Source organism: Arachis hypogaea, chromosome 4 (assembly GCF_003086295.3).
Source record: "Arachis hypogaea cultivar Tifrunner chromosome 4, arahy.Tifrunner.gnm2.J5K5, whole genome shotgun sequence".
Taxonomy (NCBI): domain Eukaryota; kingdom Viridiplantae; phylum Streptophyta; class Magnoliopsida; order Fabales; family Fabaceae; genus Arachis; species Arachis hypogaea.
In genome coordinates, this window is record NC_092039.1 from 25,904,098 (window position 1) to 25,920,518 (window position 16,421).

At 37.7% G+C, this 16,421-nt stretch overlaps 1 non-coding gene across 1 annotated transcript; it reads left to right on the forward strand.

Annotated features, from left to right (window-relative positions):
- Positions 1-959: 959 nt before the first annotated feature.
- On the forward strand, positions 960-1,067 carry LOC112798549 (small nucleolar RNA R71). Its single transcript, XR_003200157.1, has one exon. It is a non-coding gene; the product is annotated as a small nucleolar RNA R71 (small nucleolar RNA).
- Positions 1,068-16,421: the final 15,354 nt, after the last annotated feature.

The window sequence follows — 16,421 nt, forward strand, 5'->3', positions numbered from 1 at the left end:
TACTCATCCTCTTCAGAGGAAGAATACTCATCAGAGCTCATGAATGGCAGAAGTAAGTTCAATGGAATCTCTATGGTCTCATTTTGAGCCTCAGATTCCCATGGTTCCTCATTGGGGAACTCATTGGAGGTCAGTGGACGTTCATTGAGGTCTTCCTCAGTGGCGTTCACTGCCTCTTCTTCCTCCCAAAATTCGGCCATGTTGATGGCTTTGCACTCTCCTTTTGGATTTTCTTCTGTATTGCTTGGGAGAGTACTAGGAGGGAGTTCAGTAATTTTCTTGCTCAGCTGTCCCACTTGTGCCTCCAAATTTCTAATGGGGGACCTAGTTTCAGTCATGAAACTTTGAGTGGTTTTGATTAGATCAGAGACCATGGTTGCTAAGTCAGAGTTATTCTGCTTAGAACTCTCTGTCTGTTGCTGAGAAGATGATGGAAAAGGCTTGCTATTGCTAAGCCTGTTTCTTCCACCATTATTATTATTAAAACCTTGTTGAGGTCTCTGTTGATCCTTCCATGAGAAATTTTGATGATTTCTCCATGAAGGATTATAGGTGTTTCCATAGGGTTCTCCCATGTAATTCACCTCTTCCATTGAAGGGTTCTTAGGATCATAAGCTTCTTCCTCAGATGAAGCTTCCTTAGTACTGCTTGGTGCATTTTGCATTCCAGACAGACTTTGAGAAATCATATTGACTTGTTGAGTCAATATTTTATTCTGAGCCAATATGGCATTCAGAGTATCAATCTCAAGAACACCTTTCTTCTGACTTGTCCCATTGTTCACAGGATTCCTTTCAGAAGTGTACATGAATTGGTTATTTGCAACCATTTCAATTAGCTCTTGAGCTTCTGTAGGCGTCTTCTTCAGATGAAGAGAGCCTCCAGCAGAGCTATCCAAAGACATTTTGGATAGTTCAGAGAGACCATCATAGAAAATACCTATGATGCTCCATTCAGAAAGCATATCAGATGGACACTTTCTGATTAATTGTTTGTATCTTTCCCAAGCTTCATAGAGGGATTCTCCTTCCTTCTGTCTGAAGGTTTGGACTTCCACTCTAAGCTTACTCAATTTTTGAGGTGGAAAGAACTTTGCCAAGAAGGCATTGACTAGCTTTTCCCAAGAGTCCAGGCTTTCTTTAGGTTGTGAGTCCAACCATGTCCTAGCTCTGTCTCTTACAGCAAAAGGGAATAGCATAAGTCTGTAGACCTCAGGGTCAACCCCATTAGTCTTAACAGTGTCACAGATTTGCAAGAACTCAGCTAAGAACTGATGAGGATCTTCCAATAGAAGTCCATGGAACTTGCAATTCTGTTGCATTAGAGAAACTAATTGAGGCTTAAGCTCAAAGTTGTTTGCTCCAATGGCAGGGATAGAGATGCTTCTCCCATAGAAGTCGGGAGTAGGTGCAGTAAAGTCACCCAGCACCTTCCTTGCATTGTTGGCATTGTTGTTGTTTTCGGCTGCCATGTGTTCTTCTTCTTTGAAGAATTCGGTTAGGTCCTCTACAGAGAATTGTGCCTTAGCTTCTCTTAGCTTTCTCTTCAAGGTCCTTTCAGGTTCAGGATCAGCCTCAACAAGAATGCCTTTGTCTCTGCTCCTGCTCATATGAAAGAGAAGAGAACAAGAAAATATGGAATCCTCTATGTCACAGTATAGAGATTCCTTGAGGTGTCAGAGGAAAAGAAAATGGAAGGCAGAAGTAGAAAATTTGAACTTTATCAAGAAAGATGGAGTTCGAATTTTGCATTAAGGAACAGTGTTAGTCCATAAATAGAAGGATGTGAGAAGAAGGGAAGTGGTTTTCGAAAATTAAGTAAGAAATTTTGAAAACATTTTGAAAAACACTAATTAATTTTCTAAAACCAAGAGTGGGAAAGAGATCAAGTGATTTTTGAAAAAGATTTTGAAATTAGAAATTAAAAAGATTTGATTGAAAACTATTTTGAAAAAGATGTGGTTAAGAAGATATGATTGGTTTTTTCAAAAAGATGTGATTGAGAAGATATGATTTGAAAAACATTTTAAAAAGATTTGATTTTAAAAAAATAATGACTTGGCTATCAAGAAAAGATATGATCCAAACATTAAACCTTTCTCAACAGAAAAGGCAACATACTTGATATGTTGAATCAAATCATTAATTGATAGCAAGTGTCTTTGAAAAAGGAGAGAAATTGATTTTGAAAGCATATGATTGAAAAGATATGATTTGAAAAAGATTTGCTTTTGAAAAACTTTGAAAACTTGAAAAAAAATTGCATTGAAAAACAGAATCTTCCCTTTTGTGCCATCCTGGCGTTAAATGCCCAGAATGGTGCACATTCTGGCGTTTAACGCCCAAAACTATACCCTTTTGGGCGTTAAACGCCCAACCAGGTACCCTGGCTGGCGTTTAAACGCCAGTCTGTCCTTCTTCACTGGGCGTTTTGAACGCCCAGCTTTTTCTGTATAATTCCTCTGCAGTATGTTCTGAATCTTCAATTCTCTGTATTGTTGACTTGAAAAGACACAAATTAAAAATATTTTTGGATTTTTAATAATAAGGAATAATCAAAATGCAACTAAAATCAAATAACAATGCATGCAAGACACCAAACTTAGCAGTTTGTATACTGCTGACACTAATGAGACACATAAACACTCAAGTCAAAAGAATTCAAAGATCAGAGTAAGAAATCATCAATAACATCTTGAAGATCCTTAAGACACATGAATGAATGCATGCAATTGACACCAAACTTAAAATGAAACTCTAGACTCAAACAAGAAATATTTTTTGGATTTTATGATTTTGTAAATTTTTTTTGTGCTTTTTTCGAAAATAAAGTGGAAAAAGGTATCAAAATTCTTAATGAGAATTCCAGGAATCATGCAATGTTAGTCTAAAGCTTCAGTCTAAAGGAATTAGACATGGTCAGCCAAGCTTCAGCAGAACATTGCATTCAAGAGCTAAATTGATGAAGATCAATCAGCTTTGGTGATGATAAGAACATCACCTTGAAACACTAGAATTCATTCTTAAGAACTCTGAAGAAAAAAAATACCTAATCTAAGCAACAAGATGAACCGTCAGTTGTCCATACTCAACAATCCCCGGCAACGGCGCCAAAAACTTGGTGCACGAAATTGTGATCAATAATTTTCACAACTCAAATAATCCCCGGTAATGAAACCAAAAACTTGGTGTTCACTACCATGGCATAAACACAACTTCGCACAACTAACCAGCAAGTGTACTGGGTCGTCCAAGTAATAAACCTTACGCGAGTAAGGGTCGATCCCACAGAGATTGTTGGTATGAAGCAAGCTATGGTCACCTTGTAAATCTCAGTCAGGCAAACTCAAATGGGTATGGTGATAAACGCATAAAACATAAAGATAAAGATAGAGATACTTATGTAATTCATTGGTAGGAACTTCAGATAAGTATATGAAGGTGCCTTCCCTTCCGTCTCTCTGCTTTCCTACTGTCTTCATCCAATCCTTCTTACTCCTTTCCATGGCAAGCTTAAGCAAGGGTTTCACCATTGTCAGTGGCTACCTCCCATCCTCTCAGTGGAAATGTTTAACGCACCCTGTCACGGCACGGCTATCCATCTGTCGGTTCTCGATCAGGCCGGAATAGAATCCAGTGATTCTTTTGCGTCTGTCACTAACGCCCCGCCCTCAGGAGTTTGAAGCACGTCATAGTCATTCAATCATTGAATCCTACTCAGAATACCACAGACAAGGTTAGACCTTCCGGATTCTCTTGAATGCCGCCATCAGTTTTAGCCTATACCACGAAGACTCTGATCTCACGGAATGGCTGGCTCGTTTGTCAGGCGAGCACTCGGTTGTCAGGCGATCAACCATGCATCATGTATCAGGAATCCAAGAGATATTCACCCAATCGAAGGTAGAACGGAGGTGGTTGTCAGTCACACGTTCATAGGTGAGAATGATGATGAGTGTCACGGATCATCACATTCATCAAGTTGAAGAACAAGTGATATCTTAGAACAAGAACAAGCGGAATTGAATAGAAGAACAATAGTAATTGCATTAATACTCGAGATACAGCAGAGCTCCACACCTTAATCTATGGTGTGTAGAAACTCCACCGTTGAAAATACATAAGTACAGGGTCTAGGCATGGCCGAATGGCCAGCCTCCCAATGATCTAAGATAGCATAAAATGAAGATAGCTACCCAGATGATCTCAGATCCAAAGATACCAAGATGATCTCAGATCCAAAGATACCAAGATGATCTCAGATCCAAAGATACCAAGATGAAAATACAATAGTATAATGTCCTACTTATAGAAAACTAGTAGCCTAGGGTGTACAGAGATGAGTAAATGACATAAAAATCCACTTCCAGGCCCACTTGGTGTGTGCTTGGGCTGAGCAATGAAGCATTTTCGTGTAGAGACTCCTCTTGGAGTTAAACGCCAGCTTTGGTGCCAGTTTGGGCGTTTAAATCCCATTCTTGTGCCAGTTCCGGCGTTTAACGCTGGAATTCCTGAGGGTGACTTTGAATGCCAGTTTGGGCCATCAAATCGTGGGCAAAGTATGGACTATCATATATTGCTGGAAAGCCCAGGATGTCTACTTTCCAACGCCGTTGAGAGCGCGCCAATTGGGCTTCTGTAGCTCCAGAAAATCCACTTCGAGTGCAGGGAGGTCAGAATCCAACAGCATCTGCAGTCCTTTTTGGTCTCTGAATCATATTTTTGCTCAGGTCCCTCAATTTCAGCCAGAAAATGCCTGAAATCACAGAAAAATACACAAACTCATAGTAAAGTCCAGAAAAGTGAATTTTAACTAAAAACTAATAAAAATATACTAAAAACTAACTAGATCATACCAAAAACATACTAAAAACAATGCCAAAAAGCTTACAAATTATCCGCTCATCACTCAGCTTTTGAGAAAGAAAGAATTTGGCTAAGAAAGCCGTGACCAGCTTATCCCAAGAGTTTAGGCTATCTCTAGGTTGAGAGTCCAACCATATTCTAGCTCTGTCTCTTACAGCAAAAGGGAAAAGCATAAGCTTGTAGACCTCAGGATAAACTCCATTGGTCTTAACAGTATCACAAATCTACAAGAATTCAGTTAAGAACTGAAAAAGGATCTTCTGATGGAAGTCTATAAAACTTGCAATTCTGTTGCATCAGAGAAACTAATTGAGGCTTAAGCTCAAAATTGTTTGCTCCAATGGCAGGGATTGAGATACTTCTTCCATGGAAGTTGGAATTTGGTGAAGTGAAGTCATCAAGCATCTTCCTTGCATTGTTGTTGGGTTCGGCCATTACTTCTTTTTTGAGATTCTCTGTAAGGTTTTCTCTGGATTGTTGTGCTTTAGCTTCTCTTAGCTTTTTCTTTAGAGTCCTTTCAGGTTCAGGATCTGCTTTAACAAGAATGTCCTTGTCCTTGCTTCTGCTCATATGAAAAAGAAGAGGACAGAAAAGGAAGAGAAATACTCTATGTCACAGTATAGAGATTCCTTTATGTGAGTAGAAGAAGAAAAGAATAGAAGAATGATGTAAAGAGAAGAGATGAATAATTCGAACACAGAGAGGGAGAGAGTGTTTGAATTATAAGAAAAAGAGAAGAATGTTAGTGATTAAATAAATAAATAGAAGAAGATGAGAGAGAGAGTTTTCGAAAATAATTAAAAGGAAAAGGAAAATATTTTTGTTTTTATTTTAAAATTTTGTTAGAATTCAAAAATTAAGAGAAGAAATAGAATAAAATTAAAATTTAAAACAATTAGTTAATTAAAAAGAATTTTGAAAAAGAAGTTAATGATTTTCGAAAATTAGAGAGAGAAAAGTAGTTAGGTGGTTTTGAAAAAGATAAGAATTTTAAAATCAAACAAAAAGTTAAGTAGTTAATTGAAAAAGATTTGAAAATCAATTTTGGAAAGATAAGAAGTTAGAAAAGATTTTGAAATTGATTTTGAAAAAGATATGATTTGAAAAAGATATATTTGAAAAGATATGATTAAAAAGATATGATTGAAACTTATTTTGAAAAAGATTTGAAAAAGAAATTTAGAAAGATTTGATTTTGAAAATTAAAGTTAATGACTTGACTAATAAGAAACTAAAAGATATGATTCTAGAATTTAAAGGTTGAACCTTTCTTAACAAGAAAGTAACAAACTTGAAATTTTTGAATCAATCACATTAATTGTTAGTAAAGTTTTTGAAAATTTGAAATGAAATTAAGAAAAAGATTTTGAAAAACAATTTTTTAAAATTTTCAAAAAACATGAAAGAAAAATGAAAAAGATTTGAATTTTGAAAAAGATTTGAAAAGATAGGATTTTTAAATTAAAAATTTGACTTGACTTATAAGAAACAACTAAGTTTTAAAATTTTTTGACTAAGTCAAATCAAATTTTCGAAATTTATGAGGAGAATAAGGGAAAGATATTTTTTTAATTTTTGAATATTTAATGAGGAGAGAGAAGAACACAAAAATGACACAAGACATGAAAAATTAAGATAAAAACACATAATGCATGCAAGAACACTTCGAATGTGAAGATGAACACCAAGAACACTTTGAAGATCAAGATGAACATCAAGAACTTATTTTTGAAAATTGTTTTAAGAAAAGAAACAAATGCAAGACACGAAACTTAGAAATTTTTAATGTTTAGACACTAACAAATTGAAAATGCATATGAAAAACAACAAAAAGACACTAAACAAGAAAATTTTAAGATCAAACAAAAACAATAATCAAGAACAACTTGAAGATCATGAAGAACATATGCATGAATGTTCGAAAAATGCACAAATTTTAAAAACATGTAATTGATACCAAACTTAAAATGTGACACTAGACTCAAACAAGAAACACAAATTCTTTTTGGTTTTTATGATTTTATTAATTTTTTGGATTTTTCGAATTTTTTTTTTGGAAAAACGAAAAAGAAGAGAAATTTTTTTTTGAAAAATTTTTGAAAATAAAACAAAGGTTGAAACAAGAAGAAAATTACCTAATCTGAGCAACAAGATGAACCGTCAGTTGTCCAAACTCAAACAATCCCCGGCAACAGCGCCAAAAACTTGGTGCACGAAATTGTGATCTCAATGGCGCCAACAACTTGGTACGCACAATTGTAATCTCAACTCTTTTTCACAACTTCGCACAACTACCAACAAGTGCACTGCGTCGTCCAAGTAATAAACCTTACGTTAGTAAGGGTCGATCCCACGGAGATTGTCGGCTTGAAGCAAGCTATGGTCATCTTGTAAATCTCAATCAGGTGGATTCAAATGGTTATGGAGTTTTGATAATTAAAATATAAACATAAAATAAAGATAGAGATATTTATGTAATTCATTAGTGGGAATTTCAGATAAGCATACAGAGACGTGTTATTCCTTCTGAATCTCTACTTTCCTACCGTCTTTATTCAATCATTCATACTCCTTTCCATGGCAAGCTATATGTAGGGGGATCACCGTTGTCAATGGCTATCGTCCATCCTCTCAGTGAAAATGGTCCAGCTACGGGTTACATAGGGCTAATCATCTGTCAGTTCTCACTTGTGTCGGAATAAGATCCAATGATCCTTTTGCGTCTGTCACTATGCCCCACAGTCATGAGTTCGAAGCTCGTCACAGTCATCCCATTCCAGATCCTACTCGGAATACCACAGACAATGTTTAGACTTTCCGGATCTCAAGAATGCTGCCAATTGATTCTAGCTTATACCACGAAGACTCTGATCTCACATAATGGAAGGCTCTGTTGACAGGAGAGGCAACCATGCGTCATGGACCAGGAATCCAAGAGATATACATTCAAGCTTGTTTTCATGTAGAACGGAGTGGTTGTCAGGCACGCGTTCATAGGTTGAGAATGGTGATGAGCGTCACATAATCATCACATTTATCATGTTCTTGGGTACGAATGAATATCTTAGAATAAGAATAAGCATAAATTGAATAGAAGAACAATAGTACTTTGCATTAATACTCGAGGAACAGCAGAGCTCCACACCTTAATCTATGGTGTGTAGAAACTCCACCGTTGAAAATACATAAGTGATGAAGGTCCAAACATGGCCGAATGGCAATGCCTCCCAAATACATGAAACAATCAAAAAAGGGTTCAAAGACCTGATCCCAAGATCAAGGATGATCAAAAGATGTGAGTTCAATAGTAAAAAGTCCTATTTATACTCAAACTAGTTACTAGGATTACAGAAATGAGTAAATGATGCAAAAATCCACTTCCGGGCCCACTTGGTGTGTGCTTGGGCTGAGTATTGAAGCTTTTGTGTGTAGAGACTTTCTTGGAGTTAAATGCCAATTTTTATGCCAGTTTGGGTGTTTAACTGTAGCTTCTATCCTGTTTCTGGCGTTTTACGCCAGAATAGGGCCGGAAGTTGGCGTTTGAACGCTAGTTTGTGTTGTCAAAACTCTAGCAAAGTATGAACTATTATATATTGATGGAAAGCCCAGGATGTGTACTTTCTAACGCAATTAAGAGAGCGCCATTTGGGTTTCTATAGCTCCAAAAAATCCATTTCGAGTGCAGGGAGGTCAGAATCCAACAGCATCAGCAGTCCTTTTTCAGCCTCTGAATCAGATTTTTGCTCAGGTCCCTCAATTTCAGCCAGAAAATACCTAAAATCACAGAAAAACACACAAACTCATAGTAAATTCTAGAAATATGAATTTTGCTTAAAAACTAATAAAAATATACTAAAAAGTAGCTAGATCCTACTAAAAATTTTCTAAAAACAATGGCAAAAAGCGTATAATTATCCGCTCATCACTTCACCCCAAAAGGATTTAGGCAAATTTGCATGAGAGAGCATACACTTGATTCTATCATTGATAGTGAGATTCATTCTTTCTATAACTCCATTATGTTGAGGAGTCTTAAGAACCGTCTTCTCAAGCTTGATCCTATGTCTTTTACAATACTCTTCAAATGGACCCTTGTATTCACCACCATTATCTGCTCAAACACATTTCAATTTTTTTCTGTTTCTCTTTCAACACTTGCATGAAAATCTTTGAAGATACCGAGCACCTGATCTTTAGATTTCAAAACAAAAGCCCACACTTTTCGAGAATAATCATTAATAAAAGTAACAAAGTATGATGCACCGCCTAGTGTCTTAGCGTCCATAGTGCAAACATTAGTGTGAACTAAATCTGGAACATGTGATCTTCTATGAGCTCCAGACTATGAAATGATACTCTAGCATGCTTTCCAACAAAACAATGAGTACAAGTATTTAAAGTTGTATCTTTCACTAGAAGTAAGTGCTTCTCGGCTAAGACGCTTAGTCCTTTCTTGCTCAAGTGACCAAGATGCATATGTCACAAATTAGAGGAGAAATCATTAGCTACATTCACCTCTTCTTTGCATAACTTTGCTTGTAACTGGTAGAGAGTAGTGAGACTATTGTCTTCTTTACCAATAACGAGAACCCTTTGGTAATCTTGCATTTTCTACTACCAAAAGAAGTGCAACAACCTTCTTGATCCAATGCTTTACAGAAATTAGATTAAACCATATATCTGACGCATGTCTAACATTCTTCAACTGCAACTTGCATCCCATGTTGGTTTCAAGCCACACATCACCCATACTAATGATATCACACTCTCCTTTATCTTCCAATTTGATATTGCCAAAATTTTCAACAATATAAGAAGTGAAAAGTTCACGTTCGGAGTGACATGAATGAGACACCAGAATCCATAATCCAAGTAGAATCATCACAGATAAGATTAACATAGTTTTCATCATATGTGATAAGAGCATCTTCATAAACAATAACAACAGTTTCTTTATCACTATCTTTATCTTTGTCTTTGTTTCTTTTCCTTGATTGTTCTATTTTCAAGAACGTACAATACCTCTTGATATGTGCTGGCTTGTCACAATGGTGACAAATGAACTCCTTTCTTGACTTGTATCTTCCTCTTGCTTGCTTTGACTCCTTGACCTATTAGAATTGTGAGATTTTCTACTTTGACTTCTCCCCTATGACTCTGAAACAAGTTCTTTTGACTGGGAGGAGGCATTAATCAAACCTCGCTCTCTTTTCTTCTAACTTTTTCATTCAACATGCTCTCTTTAACTATTGCTAATTTCAACTTTCCTTTTGGAGCTGAGTTAGTTAGTATCACAACCAGAACTTTTCAACTATCAAGCAAAGAACTCAGCAACAATAAGGCTTTGATGCACGAAAACTTGTATCACTACAAATTTCCCTTCGGCAAGTATACCGAATTATCGTCAAGTAAAAACTCACAATAGAGTGAGGTCGAATCCCACAAGGATTGATTGGTCGAGCAACTTTAATTAAAGGAGTGTTCTAGTTGAGCTAAGCAAAGTTGAGTTGAGAATTGCAGAAAATTAAATGGTGGGAAAGGTAAATGACAGGAAATGTAAGTGCTGAAAATAAATGGCAGAATATAAATTATAAAAAATTAAATTGTAGAATCTTAAATGGGAATTTGGGGAGATGAGCATCAAAGTAAATAGCAGAAATTAAAGAGAATGGGTAAGATCAAAAATGGGGAGTTCGTTGGGCTTAGGAGATGTTGCATTCTCCGGATCAAGTTCATTCTCATCTCTTTTGCAATCAATGCATTCATTGATCTCCTTGGTAATCTTAAGTTATTAGATCCCAATTCCTTGGCAACCCAATCTCTCCAAGCTTGAACAATTGCCCAATTCCTTGATTTAATTGCTCATGGGAAGAGATGAAGTATGGTCACTGATTATACCACATGCATTTCCGAATCATAGTGTTGGTAGGATTATATGTCACTATATCCACCCAAATCCCAATTCGGTCTAGCATGAGAAAGCATTTCTAGCATGATCTCCTCATTCCTCTTCTAAGGTTCTGAGGAGATCCAATTATGGAGAGCTTCTTTTTCAAGATAACTAACCAGTAGGATGAAGATCGAAAGCTTTCTAGTAAAATCAAGAGAAAAGAAAGAGGAAGAAGAATGAAAACTACAATTGATCCATCAAATTACAACAGAGCTCCTAACTCAATGAGAAGGGGTTTAGTTGTTCATAGATTTGGAAATGGAAAGCCGAAATGAAGAGTGCATTGTAAAGTAAACTAAGTTACAGAGAAAGTAAATATACAGAGTGTTTACAATTCTTGGATCTCCAGATCCCAATTCCAATCACCTTTTTAGTTCAAAACTACTCCTCTGATCTTCTATCAGCTCTGCAAGTTTTGGATATGGGCCTTTGATCTTTAGTTGAAGTAGTTACAGTCTTTAGTGGGCTTAGCTTTGCTTGCAGAAGGAAGTTGACTCAGGCATGGTTCACGTTTAGTCAAGGCGTTAGTGGTGTTAACGTTTAATATAAATCCTGGTTCGAAGACGTTAGTGACACTAACTTTGTCACTAACGTCCCAACCCACTTGAGCTACGTTAACTCATACATTAGTGGCACTAACGTGACCACTAACGTAGCCTTTCCTATCCTTCGCTAGCATTATTGTTGCTAACTTCGCCAATAACACTACAACCTTGCTTCTCTCCCATGTTAATGGTCCACGTTAGTGTTACTAACGTGGCTATCAACGTAGGCATGCTGGTGCACGAAATTGTGATCGTCAATGGCGCCATCAACATGGTACGCTCAATTGCAATCTCAACTCTTTATCACAACTTTACACAACTAACTAGCAAGTGCACTGAGTCGTCCAAGTAATAAACCTTACGCGAGTAAGGGTCGATCCCATGGAGATTGTTGGTGTGAAGCAAGCTATGGTCATCTTGTAAATCTTAGTTAGGCGGATTCAAATGGTTATGGAGGATTTATGAATAAAGCATAAAATAAAGATAGAAATACTTATGTAATTCATTGGTGAGAATTTTAGATAAACGTATAGAGATGCTTTGTCCCTTCCGTCTCTCTGCTTTCCCACTGTCTTTATCCAATCCTTCTTACTCCTTTCCATGGCAAGCTGTATGTTGGGCATCACCGTTGTCAGTGGCTACAGTCCCGTCCTCTCAGTGAAAATGTTCAACGTGTTCTGTCACAGCACGGCTAATCATCTGTCGGTTCTCAATCAGGTTGGAGTAGAATCCAGTGATTCTTTTGCGTCTGTCACTAACGCCCAGCCTTCAGGAGTTTGAAGCTCGTCACAATCATTCAATCCTTGAATCCTACTCAGAATACCACAGATAAGGTTTAGACCTTCCGGATTCTCTTGAATGCCGCCATCAATTCTAGCTTATACCACGAATATTCCGATTAAGGGATCTAAGAGATATCCACTCAATCTAAGGTAGAACGGAGGTGGTTGTCAGGCACACGTTCATAGGCGAGAATGATGATGAGTGTCACGGATCATCACATTCATCAAGTTGAGGAACAAGTGATATCTTAGAACAAGAATAAGCCGAATTGAATAGAAGAACAATAGTAATTGCATTAATACTCGAGGTACAGTAGAGCTCCACACCTTAATCTATGGTGTGTAGAAACTCCACCGTTGAAAATACATAAGAACAAGGTCTAGGAATGGCCAAATGGCCAGCCTCCAATGATCTAAGAACTAGACGTCCAAAGATGATCAAAAGATCTAAAGTGATCCAAAGATGAAAATACAATAGCAAAAGGTCCTATTTGTAGAGAACTAGTAGCTTCGGGTTTACAAAGATGAGTAAATGACATAAAAATCTACTTCCGGTCCCACTTGGTGTGTGCTTGGGCTGAGCATTGAAGCTTTCATATGTAGAGACTTTTCTTGGAGTTAAACGCCAGCGTTTGTGCCAGTTTGGGCGTTTAACTCCCATTCCTGTGCCAGTTCCGGCGTTTAACGCCAGAATTCTTAAGCTGACTTGGAACGCCTGTTTGGGCCATCAAATCTCGGGCAAAGTATGGAATAATATATATTGCTGAAAAGCCCAGGATGTCTAATTTTCAACGCAATTGAGAGCGCACCAATTGGGCTTCTGTAGCTCCAGAAAATCCACTTCGAGTGCAGGGAGGTCAGAATCCAACAGCATCTGCAGTCCTTTTTAGCCTCTGAATCAGATTTTTGCTCAGGTCCCTCAATTTCAGCCATAAAATACCTGAAATCACAGAAAAACACAAAAACTCATAGTAAAGTCCAGAAAAGTGAATTTTAAATAAAAACTAATAAAAATATAATAAAAACTAACTAAAACATACTAAAAACATACTAAAAACAATGCCAAAAAGCGTATAAATTATCCTCTCATCACAACACCAAACTTAAATTGCTGCTTGTCTCCAGCAACTGAAAATCAAATAAGATAAAAAGAAGAGAATATGCAATGAATTCCAAAAATATCTATGAAGATCAGTATTAATTAGATGACGGGGCTTTTAGCTTTTTGCCTCTGAACAGTTTTGGCATCTCACTTTATCCTTTGAAATTTAGAATGATTGGCTTCTATAGGAACTCAGAATCCAGATAGCGTTATTGATTCTCCTAGTTAAGTATGATGATTCTTGAACACAGCTACTTTATGAGTCTTGGCCGTGGCCCAAAGCACTCTGTCTTCCAGTATTACCACCGGATACATACATGCCACAGACATATAACTGGGTGAACCCTTTTTAGATTGTGACTCAGCTTTGCTAGAGTCCCCTATTAGAGGTGTCCAGGGTTCTTAAGCACACTCCTTTTGCCTTGGATCACGACTTATATATATATATATATATTTTTTTTTTTCTTTTTTTTCGTTTTTTTCTTTTTTTTATTCACTGCTTTTTCTTGCTTCAAGAATCATTTTTATGATTTTTCAGATCCTCAGTAACATGTTTCCTTTTTCATCATTCTTTCAAGAGCCAACATTCATGAACAACAAATTCAAAAGACATATGCACTGTTCAAGCATACATTCAGAAGTCAAAGTATTGCCACCACATCAAAATAATTAATCTGTTATAAAATTCGAAATTCATGCAATTCTTCTCTTTTTCAATTAAGAACATTTTTTATTTAAGAAAGGTGATGGATTCATAGGACATTCATAACTTTAAGGCATAAACACTAAGACACTAATGATCATAAGATACAAACATAAATAAAACATAAAGCATAATTTTTTGAAAAACAGAAAAATAAAGAACAAGGAGATTAAAGAACGGGTCCACCTTAGTGATGGCGGCTTGTTCTTCCTCTTGAAGATCTTATGGAGTGCTTGAACTCCTCAATGTCTCTTCCTTGCCTTTGTTGCTCCTCTCTCATGATTCTTTGATCTTCTCTAATTTCATCGAGGAGGATGGGATGTTCTTGGTGCTCCACCCTTAGTTTTCCCATGTTGGAACTCAATTCTCCTAGGGAGGTGTTGATTTGCTCCCAATAGTTTTGTGGAGGAAATTGCATCCCTTGAGGCATCTCAGGGATTTCATGATGGGGAATTTTCTCATGTCCATGAGTGGGATCTCTTGTTTGCTCCATCCTTTTCTTAGTGATATCCATGAGGACTTGGTCCAACCTTTGATCAAAGTTGACCCTTTTTGAGTTTGAAAGGGACCTCAGGGATCACCTTCTTCATGGCCACAACTTTATAGAAGTGGTCTTGATGCACCCTTGAGATGAATCTCTCCATCTCTCATGACTCGGAGGTGGAAGCTTTTGCTTTCCCTTTTCTCTTTCTAGAGGTTTCTCCGGCCTTAGGTGCCATAAATGGTTATGGAAAAACAAAAAGAATCCTCGAGCAAAAGAAGAATGAAGAGAGTAGAAGAAGAAGAAGAAAAGAGGAGATGGAGGTGGGTTTGTTTTTCGGCCAAGGGGGAGAAGTAGTGTGTAGGTTGTGTGAAAATGAAGGAGTGAAGATGAGTTTATATAGGGGTGGAGAGAGGGGTAGGGTTCAGCCATTATGGGTGGATTTGGGAGGGAAAGTGGTTTGAATTTGAATGGTGAGGTAGGTGGGGTTTTATGAAGGATGGATGTGAGTGGTGAAGAGAATGGTGGGATTTGATAGGTGAAGGGTTTTTGGGGAAGAGGTGTTGAAGTGATTGGTGAATAGGTGAAGAAGAGAGAGAGTGGTGGGGTCCACAGATCCTGAGGTGTCAAGGATAATTCATCCCTGCACCAAGTGGCAAGCAAAAAATGCTCCTTCTGCCAATCCGGCGTTAAACACCGGGCTGGTGCCCATTTTTGGCATTTAATGCCAGCTTCTTGCCCCTTTCTGGCGTTAAACGCCCAGAATGGTGCCAGACTGGGCGTTAAACGCCCATTTTCTACCTTTATTGGCGTTTAAACGCCAGCAACTTTTTCCTCCAGGGTGTGCTATTTTTCTTTTTATTTTTCATTCTGTTTTTGCTTTTTCAATTGATTTTGTGACTTCCCATGATCATCAACCTATAGAAAACATAAAATAACAACGAAAAATAGATAAATATAACATTGGGTTGCCTCCCAACAAGCGCTTCTTTAATGTCAGTAGCTTGACAGTGGGCTCTCCTGGAGCCTCACAGATGTTCAGAGCAATGTTGGAACCTCCCAACACCAAACTTAGAGTTTGAATGTGGGGGTTCAACACCAAACTTAGAATTTGGTTGTGGTCTCCCAACACCAAACTTAAAGTTTGACTGTAGGGGCTCTGTTTGACTCTGTTTTGAGAGAAGCTCTTCATGCTTCCTCTCCATGGTTACAGAGGGATATCCTTGAGCCTTAAACACAAAGGATTCTTCATTCACTTGAATGATCAATTCTCCTCTGTCAACATCAATCACAGCCTTTGCTGTGGCTAGGAAGGGTCTGCCAAGGATGATGGATTCATCCATGCACTTCCCAGTCTCTAGGACTATGAAATCAGCAGGGATGTAATGGTCTTCAACCTTTACCAGAACATCCTCTACAAGTCCATAAGCTTGTTTTCTTGAATTGTCTGCCATTTCTAGTGAGATTCTAGCAGCTTGTACCTCAAAGATCCCTAGCTTCTCCATTACAGAAAGAGGCATGAGGTTTATGCTTGACCCTAGGTCACACAGAGCCTTCTCAAAGGTCATGGTGCCTATGGTACAAGGTATTGAGAACTTCCCAGGGTCCTGTCTCTTTTGAGGTAATCTCTGCCTAGTCAAGTTATCCAGTTCTTTGGTGAGCAAAGGGGGTTCATCCTCCCAAGTCTCATTACCAAATAACTTGTCATTTAGCTTCATGATTGCTCCAAGGTACTTAGCAACTTGCTCTTCAATGACATCTTCGTCCTCTTTAGAAGAAGAATACTCATCAGAGCTCATGAATGGCAGAAGTAAATCCAATGGAATCTCTATGGTCTCAGTGTGAGCCTCAGATTCCCATGGTTCCTCATTAGGAAACTCATTGGAGGCCAGTGGACGTCCATTGAGGTCTTCCTCAGTGGCACTCACTGCCTCTTTCTCCTCTCCGAATTCGGCCATGTTGATGGCCTTACACTCTCCTTTTGGATTCTCT